The 18139-nt window shown below is 42.0% G+C and overlaps 1 long non-coding RNA gene across 2 annotated transcripts; it reads left to right on the top strand.

Moving 5' to 3' along the window:
* The first annotated feature begins 109 nt into the window (after positions 1–109).
* LOC126063968 (uncharacterized) lies at positions 110–17086 on the top strand. 2 transcript variants are annotated; one of them, XR_007514420.1, is made up of 6 exons: positions 110–246; positions 451–566; positions 1327–1356; positions 3341–3685; positions 7962–8078; positions 15646–17086. It is a non-coding gene; the product is annotated as an uncharacterized LOC126063968 (long non-coding RNA). The 2 variants fall into 2 exon arrangements; XR_007514421.1 differs by lacking the exons at positions 3341–3685; positions 7962–8078; positions 15646–17086 and having other exon boundaries at positions 451–1014; positions 1327–3273.
* The last annotated feature ends 1053 nt before the right edge of the window (positions 17087–18139 follow it).

The following is an 18139-nucleotide window of genomic DNA, read 5'->3' as shown; positions in this document are numbered from 1 at the left end:
GTGGCGACGCTGGGGACGGCGCAGAGGGACTACAAGTCCCACAATCCCTTGGGCGCCCGGGCTGGGCTCTAAATAAACGCGCGCGGGGACGGGGGAGGGGCGTCCTGCTGGGAGTCCCAGCGTCAAACCTGGTTTCTTGTGGAAGGATTGCCAGACTTGGAGCCCGCGACCTCAACCAGCCCTGGAGGGCGCCCCCGCCCCATGGGGACTGTCCTCCTCCGGCTGCCCCCTTTCCTTTGCCTCCAGGTAGAACTTGGGGAGAGGGGTGGAGGGGAAAGCAAGCTCGTATTTCTGCCTTGGGAAGTTCTTACAAGCTGTTACCCACCTTCCCCTCCCGGTTTGAGCCCCTGAGCCAAGAATTTCAGAAATCCAGGGCACAAAAACGCCAGTGTTTGCGGTCAAGGATTAAAAGCGCGAGGTTGTCTATTTAATCTGCTCCGCCCTTCTCAGGTTTGCGCAGAAAACTAAGTCTAGGAGCGACGGTCCACGCAAGCGGGGACACGGGCAAGTCGCTCGAGAGCACTTTTTTCAACCCGAACTGCGTGTCCTTCTTCGCCCCGCAGGAGGTAAGGAAATGCGAGCCTCTCAGGGGCACAAATAAAGGGGCCCTGTTGTGACTTGCCAGCCCTGAGATTGGGAGGCAGAAAATAAATACAAACTGTGACCTCAGCCCTGACCCTGCTTGAAGCAGCCCCGCTGTTCCTGGGAGCTTTAAATGCTTAAGTAAATAAACCGCTAACCAGAAAAATAAGGACTTCCGAAAGAGCGGCTCCCACGAAGACGCGCGTCCAGGCCGGGTGCCCTTCAGCAGCTCGCAAGGAGGCTTCTGGAGCGAGGTGGGTTTCAGCCCACTGCCAAGTGGTGCCTAGGCTCCAGTTTTTGGAAGAAGGGCTGAGATCGAAGGCAAAGCCAGCCGGCTGCCCTCCCTGCCTCAGATGACGTGCATTCATTCCACAAATGTTTCCTAAATGTCTACTGGGTGCCAGGCGCTGTGCCAGGCATTGGGGCATACTGGTGAGTCAAAACAATGACAGCAGCCCAGCAGGCACTGCCTGCAACCGCATAGGGCCTGCTATACAACAATAGTAATAATAATCCTGGAGGCTGATTTTATTGAGTCCAAACCACATGCAATTTTCGTGCATCAGGCTATTGAATTTTAACAACTCTGTATAGGGTCTCTATGAGTCGGAATCGACTCGATGGCAACGGTGTTTTTTTCTTTTTTTTTTTTTGGTGGTGATTGCGTGCCAGAGAGTCTGTTACGACTCATAGCAACCCTAAAAAAAAACCCACTAGACATGTTTATTATTCTCTGTTTGACAGGTGCAGAAACCGAGGGCTGGGAGAAATCAGGTAACTTCCCAAGATGACACGCTGAATTAAGTGGTGGAGCCTGAATTAGGTTCCAGTGCTTCTAAGCATTAACAGCCCTGGTGGCGCAATGGTTAAGCACTCAGCTGCTAACGGAAAGGTTGGCTGTTGTACCCACCCAGACCCACCAGCCTAGAAAACCCTATGGAGTTACCATGAGTCAAAATTGACTCCACAGCACCTAACAGCACCAGCCTCTAAGTGTATGAAGTCCTTATCTTTGAGGAGACATTCCCACCACCCCCTTGACAGCCTCCCTTCCCCATTCTAGTAGCACCTCTGAACCCTTGGGTTCAGGGTCAGAGTCATTTTCATCTCTTTGCCCCAGTTTTGCCACCTTAGAAGGAGATAATCATTAGAACTTACCTATTTTCTATCAAGGTTGCTGGATATAGAGTCCACAGAGTCTTGTGAAACCTCAGGAACAAATTAGGGAAGCACTATAGCTAATAATAGGAGCCCCTGAGTGCTGAAAAGGGTGAAGTGACCGACTAGCTGAGAAGTTGGCGGTTCAGATCCACTCAGAGGTGCCTCAAAAGACAGGTCTGGTGATCTGCATCTGAAATGTCACAGCCTTGAAAAACTATGGAGCACTTCTACTCTGCACACATGGGGTCGCCATGAGGGCAAACCCCATTGTCATTGAGTCTGTTCTGACTCATGGTGACCCAATAGGACACTGTAGAACTACCCCATAGGGTTTCCAAGGAGCAGCTGGTGGATTTGAACTGCCAACCGTTTGGTTAGCAGCTGAGCTCTTAGCCACTGCGCCACCAGGGCAACAGCATAGCTAATAATAATGACAATACCATAACTAATAATAATTATTGTTATTAGTTGCCATTGAGTCTGCACCCATGCATGGTGACCCCCTCATGTACATGTACAACAGGATAAAACGTTGCCCAGTAATAATAATTACTTGTGGCTCATATACTATTGGACAGCATTAGTCCAGAAAACCAAGAATCTGATTCCAGAGATCACAATTTGAGATGAAGACAAGCCCTGAAAAAATGGCATTTATGACTTTGCCCTTGAAATACCTAGGCAGGGAAAGAGGAGGGCTTTGCAGAATCAGTATAGTATCATAGACAAAGCAGAAGTCTGAAGAAGGTCCAAAACTAGCACACCAGCTAGCCCCAGGGAAACCCTACAAATAGAAACAGGTTTTCATCAGCATATACAGCTGAAAATTGTAACTGAATTCATCTACCTAGAAGCCTACCCTCAAATGCTGCCCTCATTAAGGGTGCAAGATATGCTAAGGAATGCAGAAAAAATATGTTTGGACACCCAACTGCACCCTTAATGTCCATGTAACTGTGGCCAGTCAGCTCACCTTGTAGAGGCTCAGTTTTCTTATTGGAAGAGTAAAGCCAATAATCTATGCCCTACCACTCTCCTTCCATCAAAGGGGTTGTTTGACTTGGAAAGGATGCAAGCTCTTACTAGCTATACCAAAGTAAGAATTACCTTGCACATGGAAGGAAGATGGACAAATTGTCAAAGTTTCCTTTAAGATCTGGAAGGCAGCATAAGTGGTACAAAAGAATGAAAAAATAAGGAGTTGCTACCGCTTTATACCCTATGGTAATGGGAGCTACGGCATCTCTGATGATTGGTGCTAACATTGTGTAGAACCATGTAAGCAAATAAAGAACTTTGTTTGAAAGTGTTACTTTCCTTACACATTATTTTTCAGTGAAACATGCCGAGGGATTATTATCCACTCATTTTCCCCCAACTTCTACCTCCATCTGCAACACTAGCATCCTTAATTGCACTGGTAGTCAAGCTAGATCTGGGGTCTTGAAAAAATCTTGGGTAAAATATCATTGTCTTATCCTAGTGTTTGAACTGAAATAAAATCTGTAAAAAGAAAAACAGAAAGCTCTTCTTTACAGAAGAATCTAGCCAATACGTGTATGTGGTGCCATGGATCACTTGTGTGTGACCTTTCTAGCAATGGTCTTACAACTCCCATCCAAGTGATTGGACAAGACTGTGCAGATATGGTAATTGTGGCCACCAAAGGGATTGGTCAGTTTTGCCATCCTGCTTGAAATGAGCCACCCTAGAGATGGGAAAAGAAGAGCCTACCACCACCAAGGAAGGAGAGACCCAAAGGAGACAGCACAGTGGGATTCCTGGCCCACAGAGAAAGAAAGCTGAGTGCCTCTGGGCAGACACTGAGGGCCAGGGAGAGGCATGCCTGCGAGCACAGCTGGCTATCCTGATGGAAGAACTGTATCCTGAGTTTTCCTGAGCCTGAATTGTAACTGTTGCTTCCCTAATAAATCCCTTAATGGTGAGTATGGTCTCGAGTTCTGTGTAGCCATTGCAATGAATTACTGGACCCAGTAGAGAGTGCTGTGGAAGGGATGGTTGGTATCAGAACTGGTAAAGATGGCAGAGAGGAGGTATTTCTGACCTCTGCATTGTAGGAATCAGCCTTGGCCTGCTCATCTTGATTGTCCTTCCCCCGGTGAAGTTAGAGGAGGTCAGATACCACTCCCACACCCTTTTTACAATGTAGAAGGAATGATAAAATTTAAAAAATCACCATTTTGCAACTTCTAGTATAATTGATTTAGACAAAAATTGTCAACAGATTCTGTCTTAGTTAGCTTGTGCTGCTGTAACAGAAATAGCACAAGTGGGTGGCTTTAATGAGCAGAAATTTTTTCACAGTTCAGGAGGCTGTTCTTGTGCGCCGCTGAGTCGACTCTGACTCAGAGACTCGGACAGAATAGAACTGCCCCATAGATTCCTAGGCTGTAATCTTTACAGGAGCAGATTGCCAAGTCTTTTCTCCCACAGAGCTGCAGGTGGGTTCGAACTGCCCACCTTTCAGTTAACAGCCAACCAATTAACCATTGTCTCACCAGGACTCCTTTCAAGAGACTAGAAGTCTGAATCCAGGCCTTTGGCTCTAGGCAAAGGATTGATCTCTCCCCCTCCCCATCCCCCTCCCCCTCCCCCTCCCCCTCCCTCCCCCTCCCTTCCCCCCCTTCCCCTAATCTGGGAGGAAATCTTTGTTGAGACAGCTTCTCTAGCCCCATTGTGCCTCAGTTCTTTGAAGATCTCCACATGGCATCTATCTCTCCCTCTTTGTGCTTGCTTCTCTCTGTGCCTCATTCACTCTTTTTACATCAAAGTGGTTAGGTGTAAGACACTCTACACTGATATGGGTTCATTAACATAACAAGGAAAACATGTTCCTAAATGGGATTCCATCTACAGGAATAAGGGTTAGGATTCCAACACGTATTTTAGGGGGACACAATTCAATCCATAACAGGTGGCAAAAACCCTGGGTGAAATGTTGATGGGGAACAAGATAGTCATATGGTTCTAAAAATCACTCCACACATTATCCACTAATTATAAAGAGAAAAATGCACCTTTACAATAAAGAGATGTGGCAATCACTCACCTGAACCAAGTGATGAAATTTACCATCAACAATATTGGAACGTTTAGATTCTATGCACACCCTGATATGATTCTATAAGAAGTACACAGTATCACATATGAAATGTTCTTGCAAAAAATATAAGGAAGCGATCAAACCCAGAATGTGGGGCATTCCATAAGACCATTGGCCTGGACTCATCGAATAAATCAGTGTCAAGAAAAGAAAAAGGAGGGAGGACTTCAAAGAGACTAAAAAAAAAATCATTACAACTAAAAGCAATATATGACCTTGTTTGGATCCTGGATTGAAAGAAGTAAAAAAATAATCTATAGAAGATATTTTTGAGCAACTGGAAAATTTTTAATACAGACTATATGTTGAAGAAAATGGTGAAATTATTAATTTTTATATAATAGTCTTAGTTATATGGTGCTACTATAACAGAAATTCCACAAGTGGGTGGCTTTAACAGAAATTTATTTTCTCACAGTTCAGGAGACTAGAAGTCCGAATTCAAGGTGCTAGCTATAGGGATTTTCTGTCAGCTCTGGGGGAAGATCCTTTTCCCTTCTGAGCTTCTGCTCCTGGGCAATCATTATGTGGCTGGCAAATGTCTTCTACAGGGCATTTCTGACAAGTTCCCAGGAAGTTGTACATAAGAATCACTTGGTGATCTTGTTAAAATGTAGATCCTGACTCAGTATATCTGGGGTGGAAATGCAAATTCTCAGCAGAGGTTCAAACCTGAACTAATGGGTTCAAAGCCTTGATTATCCCCTATCTCTACTCAGCCCACTTGTTTAATCTCTTTTTATATCTGAAAAGAAATGGACTCTAAATATACGCTACACTAATCCTGCTTCATTAACATAACAAAGACAACCCCACAGGCATAGGGGTTAGGATTTACAAAACATATTTTGGGAGGACATAATTTAATCCATAGGAAATAGTATTACGATTATGTAGGAGAATGCCCTTGGCCTTAAGAGACGTACCCTAGAGTATTTAGAAGGGAAGTCTCATTGTATCTGAAACTTTTAAAAAATGCATACCTAATCTAAAAAAAAAAAATTGTACAGCTATGTATTTATATTTGTATTTCTTATTCAAAAAACTAATATGTTTATGAATATTTCTGTGTCCATTTTTTTGATAGTTTCACAGTTATGCCGAATGAGCAATTACTTTATATCCAATGTTATTCCTAACAATTATTTTTAGGTGATAATTAAGTTCAATTAATTATTGAAAAAGCTACATTTAACTTTTTGGGTAAAATGCAAAACAAGATAGTTACTATAACTAAACAACATTTGTATGAACAGTCTCCAAGTTAGGAGTTTAATTCTATTTGTTGCAATATAGCCTTCTTAAAAAAACAAATTTGTTGACAAGTCCATTGTAACTCATAGTGACCCTATAGGACAGAGCAGAACTGCCCCATAGGGTTTCCAAGGAAGAGTTGGTGAATTTGAACTACCCGCCTTTCGGTTGGCAGCCAACCTCTTAATCACTGCACCGTCAGGGCTCCCTAGCCTTCTTAGGGTTCTTTCAAATCAACCAGAAAAGCAAAGGGTATTATGCATGAGAAAAGAAGAGGAAAACTTGAGAATTTTTGCAAGCTTCATCTTTTCCTTCTCCTGTGAAAATTTTTAATGATTAATAGACCTGGGCATAAACCAGGCACTGAATTCTACTTAACTCAGTTACCAACCAAGTAGAACGGTAGCTTTTTCACTTCCCATTCCCAGTGTATGCAGACTCAAGCAAATTAACTGGTTCCTTTAGTTCTCAGTTTATTTTCCAGATTTTAATTAGTATTTTCTTCTCATTGGAATTTTAGGATTTGGGGTAATCAGTGTCATGCATTCAGCCCAAATGGAGAATTTAAAGCCAGATCAGTTTGGTAGGGTCAGCCCAGGGAAGTGGGGTTGGAGGTTTTGGGGAGGGGGGTCAAAGTAGAAAGAACTATACAAGAATATTTTATTTCTTGTTAAATGCCTGTCATTATTAAACTAATATTTAATAAGCATCTACTATCTATCATGACTTTGGAAACCCTGGTGGCATAGTGGTTAAGTGCTAAGACTGCTAACCAAAAGGTCAGCAGTTCGAATCCTTGGAAACTCTATGGGGCAGTTCTATTCTGTCCTATAGAGTTGCTATGGGTTGGAATAGACTCAACAGCAACAGGTTTGGTTTGGTATCATGACTTTGCAGCCCTGGTGGCCCAATGGTTAAGAACTCAGGCTGCTAACTGAAAGGTTGGCAGCTCAGATCTACCAGCCACTTCTTGGAAACCCTATGGGGCAGTTCCACTCTGTCCTATAGGGTCACTGTGAGTTAGAATCTACTCCATGGCAACAAGTCTGATTTTTTTATCATGACATTGCTTTTCTGGACAAATTCCAACAGCAAAGGTATTTTTATAATTATAGTGTACCTGTGGAGCCTTGATGGCACAGTAGTTAAGAGCTCAGCTGCTAACCAAAAGGTTGGCAGCTTGAATCCACCAGCCACTCCTTGGAAACCCTGTGGAGCAGCTCTACTCTGTCCTATAGGGTCACTATGAGTTGGAATTGACTTGATGGCCACAGGTTTGGTATCCCAGGATGAAGACATTGGTAGTTCAGTGGTAGAATTCTCACCTTCCATGAAGGAGATCTGGGTTCAATTCCCAGCCAGTGCACCTCATGTGTAGCCACCATGTCACTGGTGGTTTGCGTGTTGTTACGAACAGGTTTCAGCAGAGCTTCCAGGCTAACACAACCTAGGAAGAAAGGCCTAGAGATCTACTCACAAAAATCTGCCAGTGAAATCTGTATGGATCACAGGGTCCAACCCCAACAAATCACGAGGACGGAGCAGCGTTGCATTCTGTTTCGCATGGGGTTGCCGTGCGTTGGGGGCCAAGGCAGTTAATAGGAACCCTCTTGTGTGCTTTGCTGGGCACTGGGGACAGGAGAAAAGACAGAATAGAATTGCAGTGTTTTTGATGACTACATTTTTCTTAATACTGCCTTCCCTGCCAGGAAATTTCAAACGTAGTGCTATAGGGTAAGAAGTAGGACAATAGGTTGCTTTTTAATCATAGGCTGTAATCATCAGTGGTCTATCATTCCATTTGCCTCTTTGTTTTTCTCTTTCCTGTGATATTTTGCAGATCAAGTAGCCATGACCTTGGAAATCACCTAGATGCTGTCCAGGTCTGCTGGCCTTCTTTATTTTCACCAACATCCAGGTGCCTGTCCCTTTGCACTGGAATATTTCTCCTTTAAAGGTACATATTATTTAAATTTTTAAAAAGTACGTTTTATCAAGAGGAAACTTTGTTATTGAAACATTTATATTGAATATAATGTAGCAAGTAAAGGAGGGAAGTAGCTTCTGCCTGGTAGTTTCTCTACTCAACTCTTCCTCAAACAAGCCTTTTATTTACATTTGTAACTGCTTTGTCTTAGGAGAAAGAGGAGGAGGCAGGAAGTGCATCTATTTTAAAGACAGCCTAAGTCTGACTCAACACTTCAAATAGCTTGAGAAACCAAAGAAATTGGTTATCCTTGAAACAAATGAGCCATTCTGTAAAGACCTATGTTCATTAGAAGAAGAAAAAAAAAAAAAACAAAACAGTAAACAAGCATATGGTACTCACATCATCAGAAGTAAATAAGGTATTTAAAAGAAAAAGATCTCTATTTTTCCCAAAAGAATCCCATCATAGGAAAAGCAAGGCTTTCTTTATAAATTTCTGAATATTCTCTTTTGTACCTGAACGAGAAAACATTGAAAAGATTCCTATGTAGTAACGAGTAAATAGATCTATTCACTCCAAACATGGATTCATTAAGAATTCACTAATTATTTTTAATTTGTGCATTACTGAATGATCACTTGGCCTTCAGGAAAAGCAAAATGTTGATGTTCATGTTGCTTTGGAATTTTTTCACTGGATTAGAGAAGTAGAGTGAGAAGTTGCTATTAGACGTTTTTTGTATTATGTTCGTTGTCCTTGCCTTTTTTTTTTTTTTTAAGAAGAATGTGTGTATTCTACCCCCAAATCAATACTAGAAACTAGGTTCTTAGATTAAATTGGCCTTTATTTCTCTTCTGCTTCATTTATTTTCGGAGACTATCACAAGGGAAGAGGCACCAACGTTAAAAAGAAGAAAGGCTTCTTACAACGCTAGCCTAGTTCAGAACAATGTTTTGAAACAATAGAAGAGCACTTCAGTGGCATGCCAATCCATACTACAAAAAAAAGGAAGCAGAAAAATACTTTTCATGTGTTTCATGGCATAACTCTTCCTTAAAAAAAAAAAAAAAATTTTTTTTTTTAATTAAACTTCTAGACAGGCAGACATCAGAAAGCCATGATGCTCAGAAGTTGAGTGGAGTCAAACGGCCTGAGTTTTTCCACTTCTAGGTATCTATCCGTGGGAAATGAAAACATACACTCACACAAAAAACATGTTCATGAATGTTCAGAGCAGCTTCTTCATAATAGCCACACAGTGGAAACAACACAAATACCCATCAACTGATAAATGGATAAACAAAATGTGGTATATCCATACAATGGGATATTGTTCAGCCATAAAAAGAATAAAGTTCTGATACATGCAACATGGATGAACCTTGAAAACATTATACTAAGTGAAAGAAGTCAGTCACAAAAGGCCACATACTGAATGTTTCCATTTATATGAAATGTCCAGAAAAGCAAATGTATAGAAACAGAAAGTAGATTAGTGGTTGCCTAGGGCTAGGGAATAAGGAGCCCTAGCGGTACAATGGTTAAGCCCTTGGCTGCTAACAGAAAGGTTGGTGTTCAAACCCACTCAGTGGCTGTGCGGGAGAAAGGCCTGGCAATCTGCTCTGTAAAGACTACAGCCTGGAAAACCCTATGAGGCAGTTCTGCTATATCACGTGGTGTCGCTATGTGTTGAAAACTAACTGCACATCACCTAATAACAATAGTGCTAGAGGTGGGGCTGAGGGGAATGAAGTGACTGCTAACGGGTATGGAATTTCTTGTTGAAATGACAAAAACGTTGCAAAATTGGTAGTGATGATATGTGTACAACTCTGTGAATATTCTAAAAAAAACATTTAATTGTATACCTTAAATAGGTGAATTTTATGGTATATGAATTATTTCTCAATAAAGCTGTTAAAAAAAAAAAAAAAGCCAGATTTAAATCCTGTATCTGCCACTTACTGGATTAAGTAAATTACTTATCTAAAAAGGGGCCCATATAGTGACTACCACACTGAGCTGTTACTATGAAGATTAAAATAGATGCTGTTGTTGTTGCTGTTAGGTGCCGTCAAGTCAGTTCCGACTCATAGCGACCCTATGCACAACAGAACGAAACACTGCCCAGTCCTGCGCCATCCTTACAATCGTTATGCTTGAGCTCATTGTTGCAGCTACTCTGTCAATCCACCTTGTTGAGGGTCTTCGTCTTTTCCACCGACCCTGTACTCTGCCAAGCATGACGTCCTTCTCCAGGGACTGATTCCTCCTGACAACATGTCCAAAGTATGTAAGACGCAGTCTCGCCATCCTTGCCTCTAAGGAGCGTTCTGGCCACACTTCTTCCAAGACAGATTTGTTCGTTCTTGTGGCAGTCCACGGTATATTCAATATTCTTTGCCAACACCACAATTCAAAGGCATCAACTCTTCTTCGGTCTTCCTTATTCATTATCCAGCTTTCACATGCCTATGATGCGATTGAAAATACCATCACTTGGGTCACGCGCACCTTAGTCTTCAGGGTGACATCTTTGCTCCTCAACACTTTGAAGAGGTCCTTTGTAGCAGATTTGCCCAATGCAATGCATCTTTGATTTCATGACTGCTGCTTCCATGGCTGTTGATTGTGGATCCAAGTAAAATGGAATCCTTGGCAACTTCAATCTTTTCTCCATTTATCATGATGTTGCTCATTGGTCCAGTTGTGAGGATTTTTGTTTTCTTTATGTTGAGGTGTAATCCATACTGAAGGCTGTGGTCTTTGATCTTCATTAGTAAGTGCTTCAAGTCCTCTTCACTTTTAGCAAGCAAGGTTGTGTCATCTGCATAACGCAGGTTGTTAATGAGTCTTCCTCCGATCTTGATGCCCCGTTCTTCTTCATATAGTCCAGCTTCTCGTATTATTTGTTCAGCATACAGATTAAATAGGTATGGTGAAAGAATACAACCCTGACTCACACCTTTCCTGACTTTAAACCAATCAGTACCCCCTTGTTCCGTCTGAACAACTGCCTCTTGATCTATGTAAAGGTTCCTCATGAGCACAATTAAGTGTTCTGGAATTCCCATTCTTCGCAGTGTTATCCATAGTTTGTTATGATCCACACAGTCGAATGCCTTTGCATAGTCAATAAAACACAGGTAAACATCCTTCTGGTATTCTCTGCTTTCAGCCAGGACCCATCTGACATCAGCAATGATATCCCTGGTTGCATGTCCTCTTCTGAAACCGGCCTGAATTTCTGGCAGTTCCCTGTCAATATACTGCTGCAGCCATTTTTCAATGATCTTCAGCAAAACTTTGCTTGCGTGTGATATTAATGATATTGTTCTATAATTTCCACATTCGGTTGGATGACCTTTCTTGGGAATAGGCATAAATATGGATCTCTTCCAGTCAGTTGGCCAGGAAGCTGTCTTCCATATTTCTTGGCATAGACGAGTGAGCACCTCCAGCACTGCATCTGTTTGTTGAAACATCTCAGTTGATATTCCATCAATTCCTGGAGCCTTGTTTTTCACCAGTGCCTTCAGAGGAGCTTGGATTTCTTCCTTCAGCACCATCGGTTCCTGTTCATATGCCACCTCTTGAAATGGGTTGAATATCGACTAGTTCTTTTTGGTATAATGACTCTGTGTATTCCTTCCAGCTTCTTTTGATCCTTCCTGCATCATTTAATATTTTCCCCAGGCTTGAATTTTTTCTTCAGTTCTTTCAGCTTGAGAAACACCAAGCATGTTCTTCCCTTTTGGTTTTCCACCTCCAGCTCTTTGCACATGTCATTATAATACTTTGTCTTCTCGAGAGGCCCTTTGAAATTTTCTGTTCAGTTCTTTTACTTCATGAATTCTTCCTTTTGCTTTAGCTGCTCGACGCCAAGAGCAAGTTTCAGAGTCTCCTCTGACATCCATCTTGGTCTTTTCTTTCTTTCCTGTCTTTTCAGTGACCTCTTGCTTTCTTCATGGATGATGTTCTTGATGTCATTCCACAACTCGTCTGGTCTTCGGTCACTAGTGTTCAATGCCTCAAAGCTATTCTTGAGATGGTCTCTAAATTCAGGCGGGATATACTCAAGGTCATATTTTGGCTCTCGCAGACTTGCTCTGATTTTCTTCAATTTCAGCTTGAACTTGAATATGAGCAATTGATGGTCTGTTCCACAGTCGGCCCTTGGCCTTATTCTGACTGATGATATTGAGCTTTTCCATTGTCTCTTTCCACAGATGTAGTCAATTTTTGATTTCTGTGTGTTCCATCTGGCGAGGTCCATGTGTATAGTCACCATTTATGTTGGTTAAAGAAGGTATTTGCAATGAAGAAGTTGTTGGTCTTGCAAAATTCTATCATTTGATCTCCGGCATTGTTTCTATCACCAAGGCCATATTTTCCAACTACTGATCCTTCTTCTTTGTTTCCAACTTTCTCATTCCAATCGCTAGTAATTATCAATGCATCTTGATTGCATGTTTGATCAATTTCAGACTGCAGCAGCTGATAAAAATCTTCTATTTCTTCATCTTTGGCCCTAGTGGTTGGTGCGTATATTTGAATAATAGTCGTATTAATTGGTCTTCCTTTGTAGGCGTATGGATATTATCCTATCACTGATAGCATTGTACTTCAGGATAGATCTTGAAACGTTCTTTTTGATGATGAATGCAACACCATTCCCCTTCGAGTTGTCATTCCCAGCATAGAAGACTATATGATTGTCTGATTCAAAATGGCCAATACCAGTCCATTTCAGCTCACTGATGTCTAGGATATCAATGTTTAATCGTTCCACTTCATTTTTGATGATTTCCAATTTTCCTAGATTCATACCTGGTACATTCCAGGTTCCAATTATTAATGGATGTTTGCAGCTGTTTCTTCTCATTTTGAGTCATGCCACATCAGCAAATGAAGGTTCCGAAAGCTTTACTCCATCCACGTCATTAAGGTCAACTCTACTTTGAGGAGGCAGCTCTTCCCCAGTCATCTTTTGAGTGCCTTCCATCCTGGGGGGCTCATCTTCCAGCACTATATCAGACAATGTTCCGCTGCTATTCATGAGGTGTTCACTGGCTAATGCTTTTCTAGACTGCCAGGTCCTTCTTCCTATTCTTAGTCTGGAAGCTCAGCTGAAACCTGTCCTCCATGGGTGACTCTGCTGGTATCTGAATACCGGTGGCACCGCTTCCAGCATCATAGCAACACACAAGCCCCCACAGTACGACAAACTGACAGACACGTGGGGGTTAAAATAGATAATCCTTGTAAATCACCTCAACAAAATAAGCACAGAAGAAGCGGTAACTGTTATTATTAAAGGACATTGGCCTATCCAGACCTATGCTGCCATAGTTTGTACCATTTAGGGTGCACCCCAGTTCCCATGGAGCCCTAGTGGCACACTGTACATTTGGCTGCTAACAAAAAGGTCAGCAGTTCCAAGCCCCAGCAACCTGCAGCATAGCCTCCTGTGAAAAGACCTGGGCCAATCAAATTTCCTCTCTTTAGATTTAAAATAGGGAAACAGACACTCAGGTAAATGACTGTGAGGCCTAAGTTTTCAGAGTCATAACGGGTTGGGTGAGCCATGTGCACATCAAAGTGATGAGGGGGCAGAAACAACTACGAGAGAACAGAAGTAGCTGGGTAGTAAGAGAGAAACATAGATGAGGTGCTCAGGGAAAAGGAGAGACACCATGAGTGAAGTTGAGGGTGGCTAGTTCCTACAAGTATCTGAACTCCTAGCAATTTTCAGGTCCAATCCCAAAAAACTCATAGCCCTGCGATACGCCAACACCATTGTGCAAGTCAGTATAACCAAGTGCTAAACAGCAGGGACGCTGCAATCAGGCTGCCAAAGTTCAAGACCCATGTTCAAATCCCAGCTTACCACTTACTAGCTCTGTGACTTTGGGCAAGTCATTGAGACTCTGAGCCTCAATCCCCTTATCTGTCCAACAGGTATTATGATAGTACATGCCCCATGGGGTTATTGAAAGAACTAAGTGAGATAATACATTTAAGTGCTCAGCATAGTAAGTACTCAATAAATGAGAGCTATTGATGCCTTGGAATTATGGTGTTGGCGAAGAATACTGAATATACCATGGACTGCCAGAAGAAACCCTGGTTGTGTAGTGGTTAAGTGCTACGGCTGCTAACCAACAGGTCAGCAGTTTGAATCCGCCAGGCGCTCCTTGGAAACTCTACAGGGCAGTTCTACTCTGTCCTGTAGGGTTGCTGTGAGTTGGAATTGACTCAATGGCAGTGGATTTTGGCCAGAAGAATGAACAAATTTGTCTTGGAAGAAGTACAGCCTAACTACTATTTATCGTTGTTGTTGTTATCAGGTGCCATCAAGTCTATTTTTCAACTCATAGCGATCCCGTGTGACGGAGTATAGTTGCCCCATAGGGTTTTCTAGGCTGTAATCTCTACGGAAGCAGATCACCACCAGGTGTTTCTCCCACAGAACCGCTGGGTGGGTTCAAACCACCAACCTGTTAGTAGCCAAGGGGTTAACAATTGTGTCACCAGGGCTCTTTTATGGAAGAGTTTTAATCCACTGAGTTATTGCTTTGTCCATCTATATGGCTAATTTTCACCAGGAGACACTTTCCCGTGTGGAAATCACAGAACATGCGGGTTTCCTGATGACCTAACCTGTTTTTCTGTTGCCATGACCCAGAGAATGAATTCCTTGTAGTGGAAGTAAAATGGAGTCATTCCAGGGGTGAATTTTTCACGTGATGTTAATACTAATTATCCTGGGGTGGGGGGAGGTGGGGGGGGAGAAACTTCTCTTTCTTCTCAGATTTCCCAGAGGAGTGAACATGGCACAGTTCCTTTTTCTTTTCTGAAATTATTTTCAAATTAATTTGCTCCTGGCCCAGTTTGTTTTTATTCATTTCTATAGCCATTGCATCACACCCAAAAGAGTTTCCTCTTTCTATTGTTAGTCAAATTTTCACAAAGTATTTTCAAATTTTCTGCTTCCTTTTCATTCTGTTTTGTGGGTGAAGCATTTTATTCAGACTCTTTCCTCTGGGGAGTCCTCTTGAGTAACAAAGTTAAATAATATTCCATGGGTGAGTGACTTTGAGAAAGTTCTGGATGGGGGAGGCAGTTTATAAGGGGGCATTTATTGTCTGCTATTGTTTTTTTTTATTGGCTTATCTATGGGTGTGCCTCTGGTGCCTTGTATGTTGTACTTGGTAACTTGTCATTAATCATAATAATAATGATAAAACTATTATAATAGAAATGATTTATTAAGGTCTCACAGTGCCCTATGTGCTTTACACAGATCATCTTACTTTTTCTCCCTCACAATCCTATGAAGTGAGTTTTAATAATCCTACTTGATAGATGGAATTCCTGGGTTTTGCAAATGGTTAACATGCTAGGTTGCTAACTGAAAGGTTGGAGGTTCGAGTACACCCAGAGGCATCTTGGGAGACAGTCCTGGTGATCTGCTTCTGAGAAACCAGTCATTGAAAACCTGATGGAACACAGTTCTACTCTGACACACATGGGGGTCACCATTACTCAGAATCTACTCGATGGCAACTTTTTTTTTTTTTTTGTATTTGAGAGATGACGAAAGTTAAGAATTCCAAGATTTAAGTGAATTGCTGAAGATCATTCAACTTCTAAACAGCAAAGACTGACTGAGTCCTAAGCTCAAGCTCTTACCCACTATGTCCATGGTTCTTAAACTGTGATCCTCAGACCAACAGCATCAGCATTGCTTGGGAAATTGTTAGAAATGAAAAATTTCAAGCTGCAACCCAGATCTACCGAATCAAAACTCTGGGAATGGGGTCCCATAATCTGTGTTTTATCCAGCCCTCCAGAAGACTCTGATCCTGGAGAATCAACTGCACCATGCTATGCTTTATATGTACAAAGCCACCACATCTGTAATTAGGGAACAATGAAGACTGTCTGGGAAATGACTCCAGGAACTTTGGGGTTACCTGCCAAAAATTGGCTGGGACATATGGCTTCCCTCTCCATGGGAGATGCTGAGACTTCCCCTGGTTCCAGAAGCCCCAAGAGCTCCAGGAGATGGGAAGTTGGCATTTCTCTGAATTCTTCTGAACAGTTGGCATCTGGCCTCAGATTATATGATTGTTCCTGAGTCCAAAATGCTTATCATCACCCCCCCAGTTCCCACCACTCTCACACTTTCCTAGAGACAAGGGACAGCAGGGAAGGTAAGAGGCTGAGAGCCAGAGTTCCTCCTCTGCAGCACAGCTGCACGAAGGTCCAGCTGTGTCCCAGCCAGAGAAGTCTGAGTCTCCAAAAGATGCCAAGAGAATGGAGCCCTGTACACCTGCCGACCCTTCTGACTGTGAGTTCCAGCCCGCACCTAGTAATGAGGCTGGAACTGAAATATGTATCTGTATTGGTTTCCTATTGCTGCTCCCAACAAATTATCACAAATTTAGTGGCTTAAACAACACAAGTCTATTACTCCATAACTCCGTAGGTCAGAAGTCCAACATGGGTGTCAGCAGGCTAAAAAATGAAGGGGTCCACAGGGCTGCATTCTTTTCTGGAGGCTCTAGGAGACAATTCTACTTCCTTGCCTTTTCCAGCTTCTAGAAGCTGTCCACATCCCTTGGCTCATGGCCTCCTTTGTCCATCTTCAAAGCCAGCAATGTTGAATATCCCTGACCATTCATCCATGGTCACATCTCCTTCTGACCACAGCTTGAAAAGGCTCTTGTGCTTTTAAGGACCCACACCATTAGCTTGGACCCACCTAGGTAATCTCCCCATCTCAAATTCCTTGATTTAATCACATCTGCAGCATCCCTTTTGCCAAGTAAGGTGACATATTTGTAGGTTCTATAGATTAGAATGTGGATATCTTTGTGGGGGGCATTATTCTGCCTCTCAGAGTCTTCTCTTATAGGATAGGGCAACATTGTCTTTTGGAGAGTGTATTTGCAGATTTAAAGAGGAACAAGAAGAGAAAATAAATTCATGTATTATTTGTCAATTAGTGTAATATGTTTCCTTGATTCTAAGACCAGTTACCAAGATAAGTATTCCTGCTTTAAAATTTTTCTAAGGGAAAAGGAAGTACTACCACATTATAGGTATCCATAGCTCATAAGATATATCCAGATTTCAGGAACATTAAAGTGGGAGAGAAATGTGTTTTAGAACCAAAGTGATACCATTAATAATGCCAACAAGTACTTATTCCCCTTCTTATACCTGCATGCCTGATCTCAATAAAACACAGTTATGAAGTAGGCAAGGTAGGTAACCTTGTTTTGGAGATGAGGAAACTCAGGCTCATAAAAACTTATTGACTAAACCTAAAGTCTTCTAAATAAATACCAGGACCCAAAGCCTAATCTTTAACTTTAATTCCAGGACTCTTCCTATCATGTTAGGCAAGGCTGCTATAAGTGGTTTCAGTCTTGCTAGAAAGAAGTTTACTTCTTCTGTGATTCCCAAGCTTTAGATCAGAGACCTCTGGGGAAGCAAAGAGTGATTATAAGGATTGGGGGTTCATTCATATATTAAGCACTGCCCGAAACCTGAAAAAGTAATATATATTCATACCTTTCAAATATGCACAGGTGCTGATATGATTTAATATGTACTTGCCTTTACTAATATCCTGCCCTCACAGCAGTTTCTTGACACTTCATTTTCTACAGAAATGGATGCTAAGAGTAAAACTGCTACTGTATGAGAAACTGAGATACATATGCATATATACACACGCACACACATTTCCCCTATAAAATTGACCTCTCGTATTTGAAAATGTTAGAAGCCATTCTTCTCTCTCATTTGATTGGACTTCAAGCATCATGAAAGCTAGAATCTAGAAGAGAAACCTGAACATGATTTCTTATGTTATTCCTCCCCCTCTACTTCCAAGGGCACATAAAACATATTTCACTTGCTACAAGCTGCTTTTGGTGCCAGTCTGGCTTCTTCTCACCCTTCTCTCCAATCACCACTGTTGGGAAGATTAAACCAAACCCACTGCCATGGAGTCAGACTCATGGTGTGTACAGAGTAGGACTGAGTTCCATAGGGTTTTCTTGGCTGTAATC

This window comes from Elephas maximus, chromosome 20, assembly GCF_024166365.1.
Source record: "Elephas maximus indicus isolate mEleMax1 chromosome 20, mEleMax1 primary haplotype, whole genome shotgun sequence".
Taxonomy (NCBI): Eukaryota; Metazoa; Chordata; class Mammalia; order Proboscidea; family Elephantidae; genus Elephas; species Elephas maximus.
Note: the sequence above shows the minus strand (reverse complement) of the source record. Positions and strands in the feature narration are given on the sequence as shown.